Genomic DNA, 14,404 nt, shown 5'->3' on the forward strand with positions numbered 1-14,404 from the left:
CGCACATAGCAATGTGAAAAGCGGTAAAATTAAGACTCGGAAATGAAAATCTTCACGCTGATGTGATCTGAAGAGAAAGATTAGTGAGAAAAATTGCCTATCACCCCAAAACATAAACGATATTCAGCATAAAGTTCAAACTAAAATACTTGAAAATAAACCAAATAAATGCTTATTGAACATCTATTATGTGCCAAATACTTTGCTATACAAATGAGTCTGCATTATGAATTTAAATTAACATGGCCCTTAAGCTAGGTGAATTCCTTGGCTGATTAATTAGAAAGGGAAGGACAGTTCTGTGGCAGGTGTCAGTACTCCTCGGCTCTAGCGCATGTCAGAGATGGTGCTCCAATCTGGTTCTGCTAAGTACTAGGTGTGTGACCTTGGGCAAGTTATTAGGTTCCACTTTTCTCCTATGTAAAAGAGAGGACTATAATAGTATGCACCTCACTGAGTCCTTCAGGAGAATTAAATTAGGTATTTCATGAACCGTACTTAGCATGGAACCCAGCACATAGTAATCACTTAATCTTAACTACTATTAGAAGCAGTAAGAAGTAGTTTATTGGTATTATCATTTTAATCTAGAATCTGCAGGGCTAAAATGCACTCTCCAGCTGCTAGTGGTTTTCTGAATGGTACAGTGTAATTCTCCATTAAGTCAGGGCCTCCCACCTTCTTGGAGCTAGAGTAACAGAATCCACTAAGAATAAACCATATAATCTACATTAAAAATCCAGTGTTAAAAATATTTTCTATGTTCTATAGAGTCACTATATCCTGATATTCTCGTGATGCGAAACATCAACTCAATGAGCAGTGCTTGATTTGGCTGCAGCATTGATGAGGTCCACTTAATAAACCTTTACAACAAAGGCTTCTGAGTCCCTATGCAAGCCACGGGCACACTCCATTGTGACAGAAACCCTATATTGCAGGACCAGAAGAAAAACTAAGTTATAGCTATAGTCCTCAAAGTTCTTTTGTTCTAAGAACCTGAAACTAATGGCCTCTTTGTTGCTAAATTCCACATACACTTTTCCATCCCTATCTTACTTAACCTCTGCAGTGTTTCACACTGTTGACCACTTTCTCTTTCTTGAAAAGCTCTCCTTTCTGGCAGCTCCGTGGATTCCTTTCTCTTGCTCCCACACTTAAATGTCAATGTTCCCCAAGACTTTCTTATTCTTATTTTGTAGGAATGGATGCAAGGTGAAACGCCTAAATGGGCCACAAGGGTGGGACAGGGACAGACTTTGCTCCTCTAAAGGTGGCTAACTCAAACCAGTTCTAGCAAGTTGTAGTGATATTAAAAAAAAGAAGAAAAGAGATAAATGCAGACCCAAGGTTTCTAAATCTTAGCATTTTCAAAAGGCAAGAATCCAGATTTCCCATTAAATTGTTAAAATAGAGATGCGTGACCTCAAGCAAGTCACTTTATAAATCGGTTTCCTCATCTATGAAATGGCAGTGATAGGGGCACCTGGGTGGCTCGGTCGGTTAAGCGTCCGACTTCGGCTCAGGTCATGATCTCACGGTCCGTTCGAGCCCCGCGTCAGGCTCTGTGCTGACAGCTCAGAGCCTGGAGCCTGTTTCAGATTCTGTGTCTCCCTCTCTCTCTGCCCCTCCCCTGTTCATGCTCTGTCTATCTCAAAAATAAACGTTAAAAAAAAAAAAAAAAGAAATGGCAGTGATAAAGTCACAAATTTTACATAAAGTGAATAAAACAAAACATTTCTACAGCCCCTCATTTTATCTTCCACTCTACATCTACCCCAAGACTACAGGTTATGATCCCAAGTTTAGTTTCAAAACACATGTATGAATCGTAAACACACCTAAATGCATTCTTCTGGAGAAGAATCCAGAGTCCATCAGATTCCCCCCAAAAGACTTCAGAACCAGACTAAGCCAAATGTTTCTGCTTCTACAGCTTTAGCTGTCATCTCCATGACACGATCCCCAAATCGACATCTGGCCAACCTATGCAGACCACTTTACCTCTGTGACCAGCCTGTCCACTGACTTGTCTCCATCTCCACTGTCATTCCCAATGCCTCAGTTCAAACCTTGCATCTCTTCTTAACAGCTTCCTCTCTGGTCTATTCCAGTCTTGCTCTCCTTCACTCCAATCTTTGTACAACTCAGATCCTCTGAAACGCAAATAATTTCTTTGGCCAAAGCCCTTCAGGGTCTGCTCACGAATGTAAAAGGAATCCAAACTCTGGAGCCCATCACTTAAACTCCCAAGAACCTGACCAGGCTGACCTCTCCCCCTCCCACTATTTATTCCTATTCCTACAACTCCTACAATTTGCAACACAGAATACTCTTTTGTCCTCAGGCATTTATTCCTACTAGCAGGTCCCACCTCTCCGAATGCCTTTCTAACTCCTCCCATTCGCTTAGGGCAGAAACCCTAAAAGTCTAGAAACCCTGGAAAGTCCTTCTTTTCTTTGAGGCTTACCCCTAGGCCAGAATAAATAGGTTCTCTTCCTCCAGGCTAATCTATCCCTTATCATTTAATGTTGTAAATGTCAGCCTTCCCCCCCCCCCCCACCCCTAGACTAAAAACTCCTCAAGGGCAGAGAATGTGTCGCAGTATTACAAGGCCACAGTGACCAAGAGGAAACTAATCTGGTAAATGAATGAAACAGCACTGGTTCTGGCAACTTCCACCATCACCCCAGGTAAACATCCCACCCTCCTAAGGTGAGCCCACCAAAGTCACAGACTTCCTCAAAGCTCTGCAGCTCCCCCCCCCCCCCCCCACAACACACACACACAAGCAGGCAGATAACTACAAGGCTTTCAAGGGAGCAGCTGGAAGTAAAGTAAACCCGCTTTCGATGCCCACTGGAGTACTTACCAGTCCTTTACATCTGCCAACTCACAGAATCCAACGGCTAGACCACCATCAAGCTGCTGAAACTTCTATGAAAATCCTGCTAACTTTTCAGTGGCACAAAAAGGTATTTGCCCCATGAAGGCAATTATAATCTATCTGTACTCAAATACAGTATCAGTATTAAATTCTTAGTATTGGTAATACATACGGAGCCAAGAGCTTCTTGACATTGAAAACACATCCATAATACGAAGAATCTTTAGAGGAAAACATTATATAAAAGTCACGCACCAGGCACCATCTTAAAAACTATGCGCAACTCCTCATTTAACTGTCACGGCAACCCTATGATAAAGGTATTATTATCACCCCTTTTCACAGATGAAGAAACCGAGACTTAATGAAATTAAGTCAGTTGGTCCAAGTCACGTGAGATTCCAGGCCGGTTTGAGGTCAGAACCCAAACACTTAACCAACACAAAGCTACACAACACTTAAATGCAAGATCCTAAGATTCAGCTGCGTGCACATCCAATCACACAAGGAGAGAAAACACAACCAAAAATGTTAACAGTGGTTATACCTCTGAGTGTGATAGACAGGGCCGAGTGGGGTGAATATGAGCTAGTATAACTTGTAGTCAGAAAAAAGCAAACAAATAGAAGAAATGGTATTTAGATGGTTTAAAAAAAAAAAAAGTTAAGGTGGGTTAGGAGAATAGTTAATGAGCACCTACCAAGAGCCAAGCACATAGGCCATCTCATCTAATCCTTACGCCAAAAAATGTTCTAGTTCCGTTTTACAGATAAAGAAACTAAACATTAAGTAACGCTCCCAGTGGAAGAGCTGGGATCAGAACCCAAAGCCCAGTCGAAATGTGCCTGACTGCAGGATACCACACGACAACTAAAATTTAACCGAAAAGCTGTTCAAAAACAAATCACATTCTGGGAAGGAATCAGAACCAAGAAGCCTGGCATAGTAAGTGCAAGGTGAAAAAGAACAGAGGCCTAAGGTTTTAACTTGAAGCTTTAGTCACTAGTTATCTCTGAAAGTGTCTCAAAGAGCCAGAAGCATTGTCTAAAACTAGCTATCACAGGGAGGACCCTGGGACAGACCTGTACCTGATGGAGTGGGAAGGAGATTCCATTGCTGTTTGTTTTGCAAAGCAGAGTCGTATTAGCATAAGTTAAATGGACTTAAATGTGACTCCATTGTCAAAGCAGCAGAGTATCTGCTTTGGGGACAATTTGCTGCTTCCAGCCCAGACTCACCCATTCATCTATTGTTTACAAGTTCCCAGGTGTGTGGGGGGAGAAATGAGGTGTTACAAGTCTGAGACTATTGCTAACTGTATTCAGATATAAATGACCTCTCATTACCCAGAACTACTGTTCCAAACCTGGACGGTGAGAGCGGCTAACTCTTAGGGAACATCTCTGGTAAGAATGAATGGATCAGCACTTTTTTTGACAGGACATGTTTGAATGCTCTGACTTTGAAATTTTAAAATCCATATAAACTACAATCTCATTTCTCTAAAATAGCAGTAATATGATTTACTGAGGAAAATAGCTGGGGCAGGGGCCTACACACATTTCCTTATACACTCTTTCAGAAGAAATAAGATGCGATTATTTCACTTACAAATTACAATAAACATCTACTTTTGAAACTAAATACTTAATAGTGAAACATATATTAATTACCTTAGCAATCTAAAATTAACTCAATATTTGCCCTGAAACTCTTATTAGTTTCAAATAAAATACAACTTTTAAAAGTGTCAAATCTTCCATTCCTTCAAGAATAAAGTAGCCCATGACACAATTAGATTAGGAAATTTCTGTAGGTTTGGGACAGGGTGGGAAAAAGCAGAAAACTCTGGGATTTGTACATACAGTTTTTGAAAGCTTGGGAAAGTGAAGTCGACAATATACCTTAAAGCTAGCAAATTATGGGGCAAAGATTTTTTTTTTTAATCCTAAAATGTTCTAGGAAAAGAGACTCACTGAACGATTTCTTCCATCCAACATGCTCTAAAAATAAGGGCAAGCTATAATAGAAGTAACAATTCTGAGTACACAAGTACATGAAAACGTCCAAGTCAATAAGCAATTTCAATTAATCGATAAAGTTGAACAACCATTAAGCGTAATTTGCATTTTTGTATGAAGTCCATGCCTCAAATATCAAGCTTTCCTTAAGTAAAATGCTAAATGGCTGGATATCTATCATTGTGGAGAAACAGGAGTTTTATTTTAGGCAGACAAAAGGAAAAGAAAGACAGAAGAATCATAGGAGGAGTCTCACTTCCACGCCCGACAGGAGTCAGACCAAGTCATGGGTGATCCATAGCTCTGCTCAAGTGCCAGCTTCTCACTAGGTAACAGTGCTGGGGGAGTGGGGGGGGGGGCTGTGTGGTCAGAATGTGGAACACCTCTGCCCATGAACGACAGCCTGATACCGGGCAGGACACACACACAGACACACAACATAATGGCCTGGGTCCGCTAAAAAAAGAAGGGGGGAGAAAAAAAACAAAAAACGAAAGAGGAAAAATAACTTGAAAACTTTTGCCCACACCAGGGGCTGGTAGTGGGGGCAGGGGACATTTAACATTTCCACTTCCATACTAGACGACAACCAAAAGGTGGTTAAGTGTAGCCACAGGAAACATCCCATCCCTGAAAACCAGGAAATCGAGATCTGGAAATTTAAGTTTTTTACTTTTGTTTGTTTGTTTGTTTTTGCAACTTGCAAAGCTCGTGGCACCAAAATAAAACTAAAATTGAACCCGTTTAAACATAGGGAAAAAAAAAAATACCAAAACCACACTGTGTCAGCTTCGTTCAGTTCCCTGAGGGCTCTTCCACAGACCCTTCTGAGTTGTGGCAATAACAAGTTTCCTTAAAAATCCCCATTTTTCGATGTCTAGGGTCGGACATAATATCACATCAATCCAAGTAGTTATTGTCACAATAAATAAGCCACTCATCCTTAAACTGTAGACCTGGTTTCAGAAGCTGCCCTGCCCACCTCCTCTCCCTCCTCCTAATTTGTAATGCTTCCAAGCGTTCTGACAACCAGGGTCTCCCCCCTCGGGTTCCGTTCGTGTGTCTGATATACCAGACGCTGACCAAATTGGACAGGAAACTCCCACGTCTGGGGGCTGCTCCAGAAATCGAACCCCCGCTAATGACAATCTCCTCACCGCTCCCTTCGTCTTTCCCTGTGCGGGGACCGTCCAGGAAAGGGGGGCTTGAGACCCGGAGGAGTCCGAGAGGAAAGGAGGGGGCGTGCTTAATCTGAAATGAACACCCCGGGTTTCTGGAGCAAAGGCTAAAAAGGCGATTAGGAGAGCCAGCCCAGGAGAAATACCACCTGAATTTACCTCCTCCTTTCCCACACCAAAAGCCCAGTCACTAACTAATAAGCTGAGAAAATTCCCTGGAAAACTTTTCCAAACGGGCAGAGAAGGCCCTCTCCCCAGCTTGGGGGCTCCTGGGGAACCGGCAGGAGTTTGCAGCCCGGGAAGGGCTCGCCGGGGAGTGGGGTGGGGCGCGGGCGAGGGGTGCAGGGGCGGAGTACCTTCAATGGACAGGAACTGGCAAAGAGTTGCAAAATAGCCGAGTGCTCTCCTCCACGCCCTCGGGGGTCGCGGGCGCTAGGACCAGGGCTCCCCGAAAGGAGGGCAACCCCCAATTCGGGCCTAAAAGGAAACTTTCCGGGCCGCGGCTGCACCTGACTCCTCGCCGCCCCTCCACCCCACCCCACGCCCGCCAGGCCGCCCGCCCCGCCCCGGCCTGGCCGCCCAGAGCGCAGAGGGGAATAAATAAATTCAACTATTACCGGAATCGAGGGTGGGGGGGCGTCGGCGAGAGACCAGGGGGAAGGGCCGGGCGGGTGCCCATTCCCCACTCCTAGGCCCTGACGCCCCTGTCCCGGCAATCCGGGCCTGCCGCCCCGCGGGGGAGCCTCCCGGCCGGCGCACGATCGGGCCCCGCAGCGCCGCCGTCCCGCCCGGAGGCCCCAGGGGAGCCGGAGGGGCGCGCGGAGGCCCGGGGTGCCGGGGCAGGGCGCGGCCGCCGCGGGGCCCGCCGGCCCGAGGCCTAGCCGGCTCCCCCCCAACCCCCCGCCCCGGCCCACACCCCCACCCGGGCCCGCGCAGGCCGCGCCGCTCGGCCGGCTCGGGCCCCGGCTGGACCCCCCGCCCGCCTGCCGCCGCTGCCGCCGCCCGTGGGCGCCCCCAGGCCCTGCGGCCCCCAGCCCCCGCCACCCCGGCGCCGGCCCCTCTCACCCTTTCATTCTCTGCCCGGGGCCTGACGCGGGCCGGCGGATCCCCGGCCTCACGTAAGCGCGCTCGCCGCCCGCCCTGCCTGCGCGGCCCTGCCCGCCGCCCTACGGGAGCCCGGGGATGTGGGCCGGGCCTGGGGCCGCCTCTGCTTACCTTTCAGCTGCTTTTTTTTTTTCTCCTTCCCCCCTTTTCCCTCGGCCGGGCTGACAGATCAGAGTGAGAGGCGCTGGCAATGGACTAGGAAGCTCGGCTGCCGCTGCTACTGCTCCCCCCTGGGCTCCGGCGAGAGCCTTTCCCTGTCAAGCAAGAGGGGTGAGGATCATATTTTTATTTTGGAAACTAAAAAGTGCTCCCAGGGTCGGTGATTATTAAGGGGAAATCCCTGAATATACTCTCCAGCCAAGAAGGCAGGGCTGCCGGGGCTGCACAAGAAGAGGCAGCAGCCTCCTACAGCACCACTACAGGCACTGCGAGGACATAACACCAGAGAGCCGCTCCTCTGCCCTCCGAAACGACAACTTTCCTACCATCTTGGAGGCAGAGGAAAGGGGGGCCGGGGGGAAAAGTGCACCCGCTCCCGATAAAGTGCAAATTTCGACTTCTCATCTCTGGAAAAAAGTCCATACCGGCCGTCTACACTGGCGCCTGGGGGAGAAAGCAGGGAAGAAACTGGGGATGCTTGAGAAACGTTTTCATTCGCACCTCGGGGGAAAATGTTTCTGCATCTTCTGATGGAAAGAAATCTTTACAAGACACAGGTTTTCCGGTGATTATTGTTTTCTGTTTCCTATGTGATTTTTTTCCAGGTTGGTGGCAGTGGCATTTTAATTTTTTTTTTTCAGGCTAATAATGATTCTTCTCCGTTGCAGATCCAAGTTCTGTGTCTGGTGGTCAGTTTATAAATTTGTACTTCAAGAGACTTCATAGCCACTGTATCTTATATTGGTCTATGGATATGTTTTTACATGCATATTTGCAAGTCGCTTTCTATATAAAAATTTGTATTATATATTCCACTCAAAACTGAGATTGCCAAAAGACAATTGTTAAGGGATGTCTTTTGTCTCCTTGTCTCAAAGCTATGTAAATAAAACCTGACTGTCCAGAAAGGCATGATACAGCTGTTTATTTTTCACAGTGCCAATAAAGGCAGAGATCACTGAGAGGTTAAATACAATTTATAACTGAGCACATTTCTGAGAATAATCCTCATTCTGTTATGGTCTACCCATGAAGAAAGGTTACTGTAAAACTGGAAATAGACTTGAAAAGACAGCTTTAGATTTTCTTTAAAATTGCTTATTGAGGAAATGTGCTTATTCTACCCAGATATTTGATTTTCTAATTAGATTCTTTAGGGGTTAGATCTTTGGTGCATCACACATGTTGCTGTCCACTTTCTGTGTCACAGAGTGGAAAAATGTGTGTTTTTGTTAGAGTTGATATGTTGTTAGTTCTTAACTTCCAGTGTGCTGCCAGCTGTATAAATCACTTTTAATATATTGCAGTGGTTGTCACAGATCTACTTTTTTTAAATGAGCACAGCTTAGTAGATAAATGGGATCAAAGTTACCCAAAGCTGAGGTAGCACCGAGATCAGAGAAGGGTACCGCCCACTTGCAACAATTCCCATGGACTCTTACTGGAGGAGAATAAGTTACAGAGATATTTTCCTATTTTTGGGAAGAAAGAGAAGAATACCAGAAAAATTATCAGAGGAACTTCTTATATGTTCTACAGGGAATGATGAACTGAATCTTGTACTAAAAGTTATTTTTCTGACATACGTTGGCCAACCGAGTGGGAATGGATTTGTGATGTTAGTGCCTTGAATCAGCAGAATATTTAATTTCTCTCTTTTAAAATGTATTGCAAAGCATTTAGAAATGACTGATGACTCCACTTAAAAATGTTTATTTTTTGAGATTCCAAATTTAGAAGAAATTCCCATAAGGTTAAAGTGAGTTCAGATAATGCATGTATCAGATAATTATTATTTTCATGTTGACCCCATCTTTGTCCTCTAAATTTGAATACAGTACCTGAATACTTTGGGTTTTCTTTTTGTGGCCTTTTATTTTTCTCTGTAGTAGAAAAATCTGAAATAATTAAGGTGTAAAGTTAACAGATTCTTATCATCTTGGAAACCTCAATTGTGAAGTTGTGTTCTATGTACAACTTTTTAAAAAACATTTGGAGAGCAAACACATTGGTCATAACAAGGAAATTACTTCTCTTAACGTGGAACTCTAGTGGACTCAAAAAACGGGTTTTTGAACTTGTTCCTATATATGATGTGACCTTACAGGTATGCTTTACATTTTCAAGAAATTAAGATGTGTTCGCTTTAAGCTGACTGCACCCTTTTATGCAATCCCTCTTGTGACACCCAAACTTATTTGTGTGATAGGGATATGGGATATGGTGCATCATCTTAGCATCTCCGTGTCTTTCTCTTTATAAAGCTTGACTTGTACATGGCTATAATCCATGATGTTTATCCACCAGCTGAGCTAAATAACCCAGACCTGGGGAATTACAGCTTAACCAAGAAAGAAATCTCACTACATCTTGCAATATTGGTGAATTTAATTGGCCAGTATTTCAGGTGATAATTGAATTCCTTTTAGGTGCTATGTCTCCCCAGTTCCTAGATGCTAAAGGTGCTAACAAAACTACTGACATAATTAATCTTAAATAACCCTATTTTTGCTCAATAAAATTCCCAATATTCAAATTTGTCTAACATTATTGAGCACCTGGTGCATTTTGGTAACCTTGTTGGACACTTTATGTTTGTGCTCTCATTTAATACCCCCAAGAGCTCCAAACAGAGTTATTTTTCCTTCTTTTCTCTCCTCCTTCTCCTCCTCCTCCTCCTCCTCCTCTTCTTTTTCCTTTCTTCACTTAAATACTGTTGGGATCACTTCCTGGCCCTAAAACTTAATAAAAAGATTTCAAATTCTCCTCTAGAATTTCTGAGGTGCCTTTCACAGCTCTATGTTCTGGATCTGGAAATGCTAAATTCCTGCCATGTGCTCTGTGCCAAAACCAAATGTTGAGTAGCCAGCAATTGGAGCCCTCTTCATCAGTGACAAGTGGCCTAGCTCACCTTCGTGACTAGTCTCTAAGTAACTAAGTCTCTCCATTATGTTAAAGAATGCAAAAAGATAAATATAGTTGCCAATTGAAATAGCACTGTGATTGAGAGACTTCCTCTTGATCCTGGAAACTAACAGTATATGTTGTAAAGTACTAGCATAATTGGAAATGCCACCTGTGGTTGTAAAGTTATGCTATTTCATAAAGATCTAGTTAACGGATGACAGTGCATCCATGAATGCCAGGTTTACCTTATGTGATACGTGAAGCAATAGTGTCTTTTATTTATTCTGTTAATTTCGGAAGCCTTAATTTCACAGTTTGGCCTGTAGGTGAAGTAGGGAATGTTTGCCTTAATATTTTTACTATTGGAATCTTTAATTGATCTGTATTTTGGTATTAATGATTGTAATTTTGTAAAAATTAACCACCTTATTGTGAATATTATAGTGAAGAAAATACCACCTGTATATCCTTAAAAGGTCTCATTCATAGATTGTGTGGATTTCAAATGAAAGAGTTTTGCATACTTAATGTATTAGACATCTTTAAGCAATAAAGCCATGACTTTATTGGCAAATGTTTGCTGACAGAATCATTAAGTGTTTAAAAAGACAAGTGACAGCAGACATGGTTATATAAATTACACATGGGATTTTTTTGGAGGGGTAGGGCTATGGATATAAACCTTCCCTAATCATACAAATGTTTTTCCTAACATTTCTAAAAGCGGACTCTAAAGGGGCGCGTAGGTGGCTCAGTCGGTTAAGCGTCCGACTTCAGCTCAGGTCACAATCTCGCGGTCCGTGAGTTCGAGCCCCGCGTCCGGCTCTGGGCTGATGGCTCAGAGCCTGGAGCCTGCTTCCGATTCTGTGTCTCCCTCTCTCTCTGCCCCTCCCCCGTGCTCTGTCTCTCCCTGTCTCAAAAATAAATAAACGTTAAAAAAATAAAAAATAAATTAAAAAAAAAAGCAGACTCTAAATTCATATCAAGAGTCCGTAGCCAGTGTAAAAACTCCCAAGGAGGTGAAAAGACAGGAGTGGGGTGTGCGGTGTGTGTACAGAGCCTGAGTTTTCAGAGCCACGCTATTAGGATGGCCATAAACACAGTTTTTTTTCACTTGAAGCATTGCTGTTTTGGAAACATTTGTTGGTAATGTTTCTATCTAAAACAAAGATTTGGTTTTATTGTGGTTACCATGTCCTACAAGAAAATGTTTCTGAGACCGGCATATTTGTTAGACATCGACACCATAGTTGTAGATTATCTGAGTCTGAAATTTCTGTAATACAGATTCACCTGTAGTCAAAACACACATGATCAGGTAATCTCCGAGTTCTAAACACCTAACCCAGGAACCAAGAAAAGTTGTTTTATTTAATCCCCACAAGGGCCAAAAGATATCCTCCGGGAACCTGATGGTCACTGGCAGCAGCAGGGGCAAGACGTGTCCCTGGTGCCGTTTCACTGCCTTATCGTGCTGTAGGCAGAAGAATGTAACAGAGCCTAGGCTGTCTGCCTTCTAGGGCCGTTCCATGGACTACTAACCTTCCACTAAGGAAAACAACTCTCTAACTGAAGTTACGGTTTAGGTAATGATTAGTAAAAAGAAATACCCAAAAGCAGTATTAATGATTGGATTTGAGTAGAATTATAAGTGATGGTCAACCTTTGCTATAATTTCAAATGAAAAACTGTCCCTAAAGTGGTGGTTAGCTAAAACATTGTAGTAAGAAGAGAAGTCCATAGAGCCCTCAGAATAACAAGCAAAGGTCAACACAAAGATTACAGTGTTCGTTTCTGCTACATTCCTGGGTAAGGGAACTTTTGTAGACCCAGTGGGAACTTAACCACTATTTCCATGGGAAAATAAATTCCGGGTTCCAAATAGCTCATCTACAATGATGTTCTGGAACATGTCCATTAATTAGTTTGGACCTGCTACACTGTGACATCTTTGTCATATATTTGTTATAGAATGCCAGAATTCAATAGTAAGGTTGGAGAAAGGGGGGAAATTCTCTCATTCAGTTAAAGTAAGGAGTAACTAGGGGCCCTTGGATGGCTCAGTTGGTTAAGCGACCGACTCTTGAGTTCGGCTCAGGTCACGATCTCATGGTTTGTGGGACTGAGCCCCGGGTCTGTGTTGGCGGTGCAGGGCCTGCTTGGGATTCTCTCTTGTTCTCTCTCTGCCCCTCTACTGCTCACACGCCCGTGTGCTCTCTCTCTCGCAAAATAAATAAGTGTTACAAAACAAAAAACTTCCTATCTTCTCAGTTTGTTTAAAAATATAAATAAGGGGTAACTGTTAACACAATTCAAACAGCTGATTCAAATTCAGGTGAGGAGGATGATCAAATTATAAAACGGTAAGGCCAACTGTACACCAGGAGGAAGACCTCAGTAATCAAAAGTTGTACTTTCACCTTAGCTGCATACATTGGTGTTTCTGTTTTACACATATCTGGGTGCTACATGAGCTTACAAGTAGGTGTTTGCTTTGGTTTTTTTTTTTTTTTTTTTAAGTTTATTTTGAGAGAGAGCGAGGACAAGCCGGGGAGGGGCAGAGAGAGAGAGAGGGAGAGAGAGAGAGAGAGAGAGAGAGAATCCCAAGCACGGTCTGTGCCGGCAGTGCAGAGCCCAACACAGGGCTAGATCACACAAACCCATGAGATCATGACCTGAGCCAAAATCAAGAGTGGGTCACTCAACCGACTGAGCCATCCAGGGGCCCTGCATTTTGTTTTATTAAGGAAAACCAGAAAGAGAAAGAAATGGACAGTAGTAGATATGATTCTACTAAAAATTATCCAACCTCATTCTTCTGTTAGGTCGTTGCTGGTTTTTTCCCCACGCTGCAAGCCACGGCCATTCTTGTCTTCATGCCTCTGTTCTGAGCTCTGCCAGTTAAATCCTTGAGTTTTCTAGGTTTTGTTTGCTTCGTTTGTTTGTTTGTTTCCACATGTGTTCCTCTTGTGCAAAAGGGCCTGATGTGGTTGGGAGTTCAGTCATCAATCAAGGCTATCTGGTTCAGGAACTTGGCTTTACCACTTTCCTTGGTAGTGTGATCCTGGGCAAACTACTTAACCTCTCGGTGTCCTCCTTTGTCAAAATGAGGATTACAGAGTTGTGAGGATTCAGTGGCATAGTGCATGTAAGGCCCGAGGCAGGGTCTCCAGCACCTAGTAAATGCTATGTAAAGGTCAGCTGCTCTTTTTGATTGCTTGCCAATAAACACTTTACAGGCAGTACAGCTCAAGGTCAGGGAGAACTATTTTGTTTTTGTTTTGTTTTGAAACACTACCAAGACAGTGGGCTTAGCAGCACTAGACACAAGTTGACCTCAACACAGAAAAAGATCAAAGACTATGATTATGGTATACCAAATATCTGCATTAAAATATAAACAGTCCATTGACTTTTTTTCCAGATAGTGTTGAATACCCAGGTAAGTGACAGTCTGCAATAAAGAATTTTAAGTTTAGCTGAGATTTTTGGTGTCCTTCAGACTCCATCAAAGTGTTAAGAAATAGAAAATGGGGTACAGGAAGAGTACACACAGAATGCACAACAGGAGAATATGGTCACCATTATTATTAACCCCTCCGTCAGCCATCCTAAAGAATGAGAAATGCATTTCAGCTTCAATATGAGGTATTGAAGAAGACTTTGCTGACAACGAATCATAAAAAAGATGATGAAACATCTTCAAAAAGAGCCATCCCACAAAGGAACGAGTAGATGTTTGATGTGTAACATTTCCAACTAACTTGTTTTAGCGGGCAGGTATTCGTTTTAAAATGCAAATACAGTTCAGGGTTAAAGTGTGGGGTATAGATCAGAAAACCATGTGTGAATCCAATAGCTAATATTTATTTACTAGCTATGCAAACGGGCAAGTTCCCTAGTCTCTCAGACCTCAATGCTCTCATTCTTAACACCATTACTTGAATAAGATGATTTATAGGACCATCTGTGGTATAATATCTGACACCTAACAGCCACTCCACAACTGTCCATTCCTATTTCTTTTCTCTGAATTCATAGAAAGCAACTGGAATCAAAGTAGGACTTTCATTAGAAAATGGAAAGGGGCCAGAGGGCGCCTGGGTGGCTCAGTTGGTTAAGTGGCTGACTTCGGCTCAGGCCATGAT

General features: G+C 43.4%; 1 protein-coding gene across 7 annotated transcripts in view; it reads right to left on the minus strand.

Annotated features, from left to right (window-relative positions):
• Window positions 1–7,439, minus strand: part of INO80D (INO80 complex subunit D) — a 71,676-nt gene extending 64,237 nt beyond the window's left edge. For 2 of the 7 annotated variants that reach the window (XM_027052738.2, XM_027052727.2), the window contains exon 1: window positions 7,302–7,439. The gene's annotated coding sequence lies outside the window, so the exon portion shown is untranslated. Of the gene's footprint in view, window positions 1–6,442; window positions 6,993–7,151 lie in introns of those variants that run through there. The other 5 variants (XM_053215675.1, XM_027052730.2, XM_053215676.1 and 2 more) reach the window with 4 other exon arrangements.
• Between the last annotated feature and the right edge of the window lie 6,965 nt (window positions 7,440–14,404).

This window comes from Acinonyx jubatus, chromosome C1 (genome assembly GCF_027475565.1).
Source record: "Acinonyx jubatus isolate Ajub_Pintada_27869175 chromosome C1, VMU_Ajub_asm_v1.0, whole genome shotgun sequence".
Lineage (NCBI taxonomy): Eukaryota > Metazoa > Chordata > Mammalia > Carnivora > Felidae > Acinonyx > Acinonyx jubatus.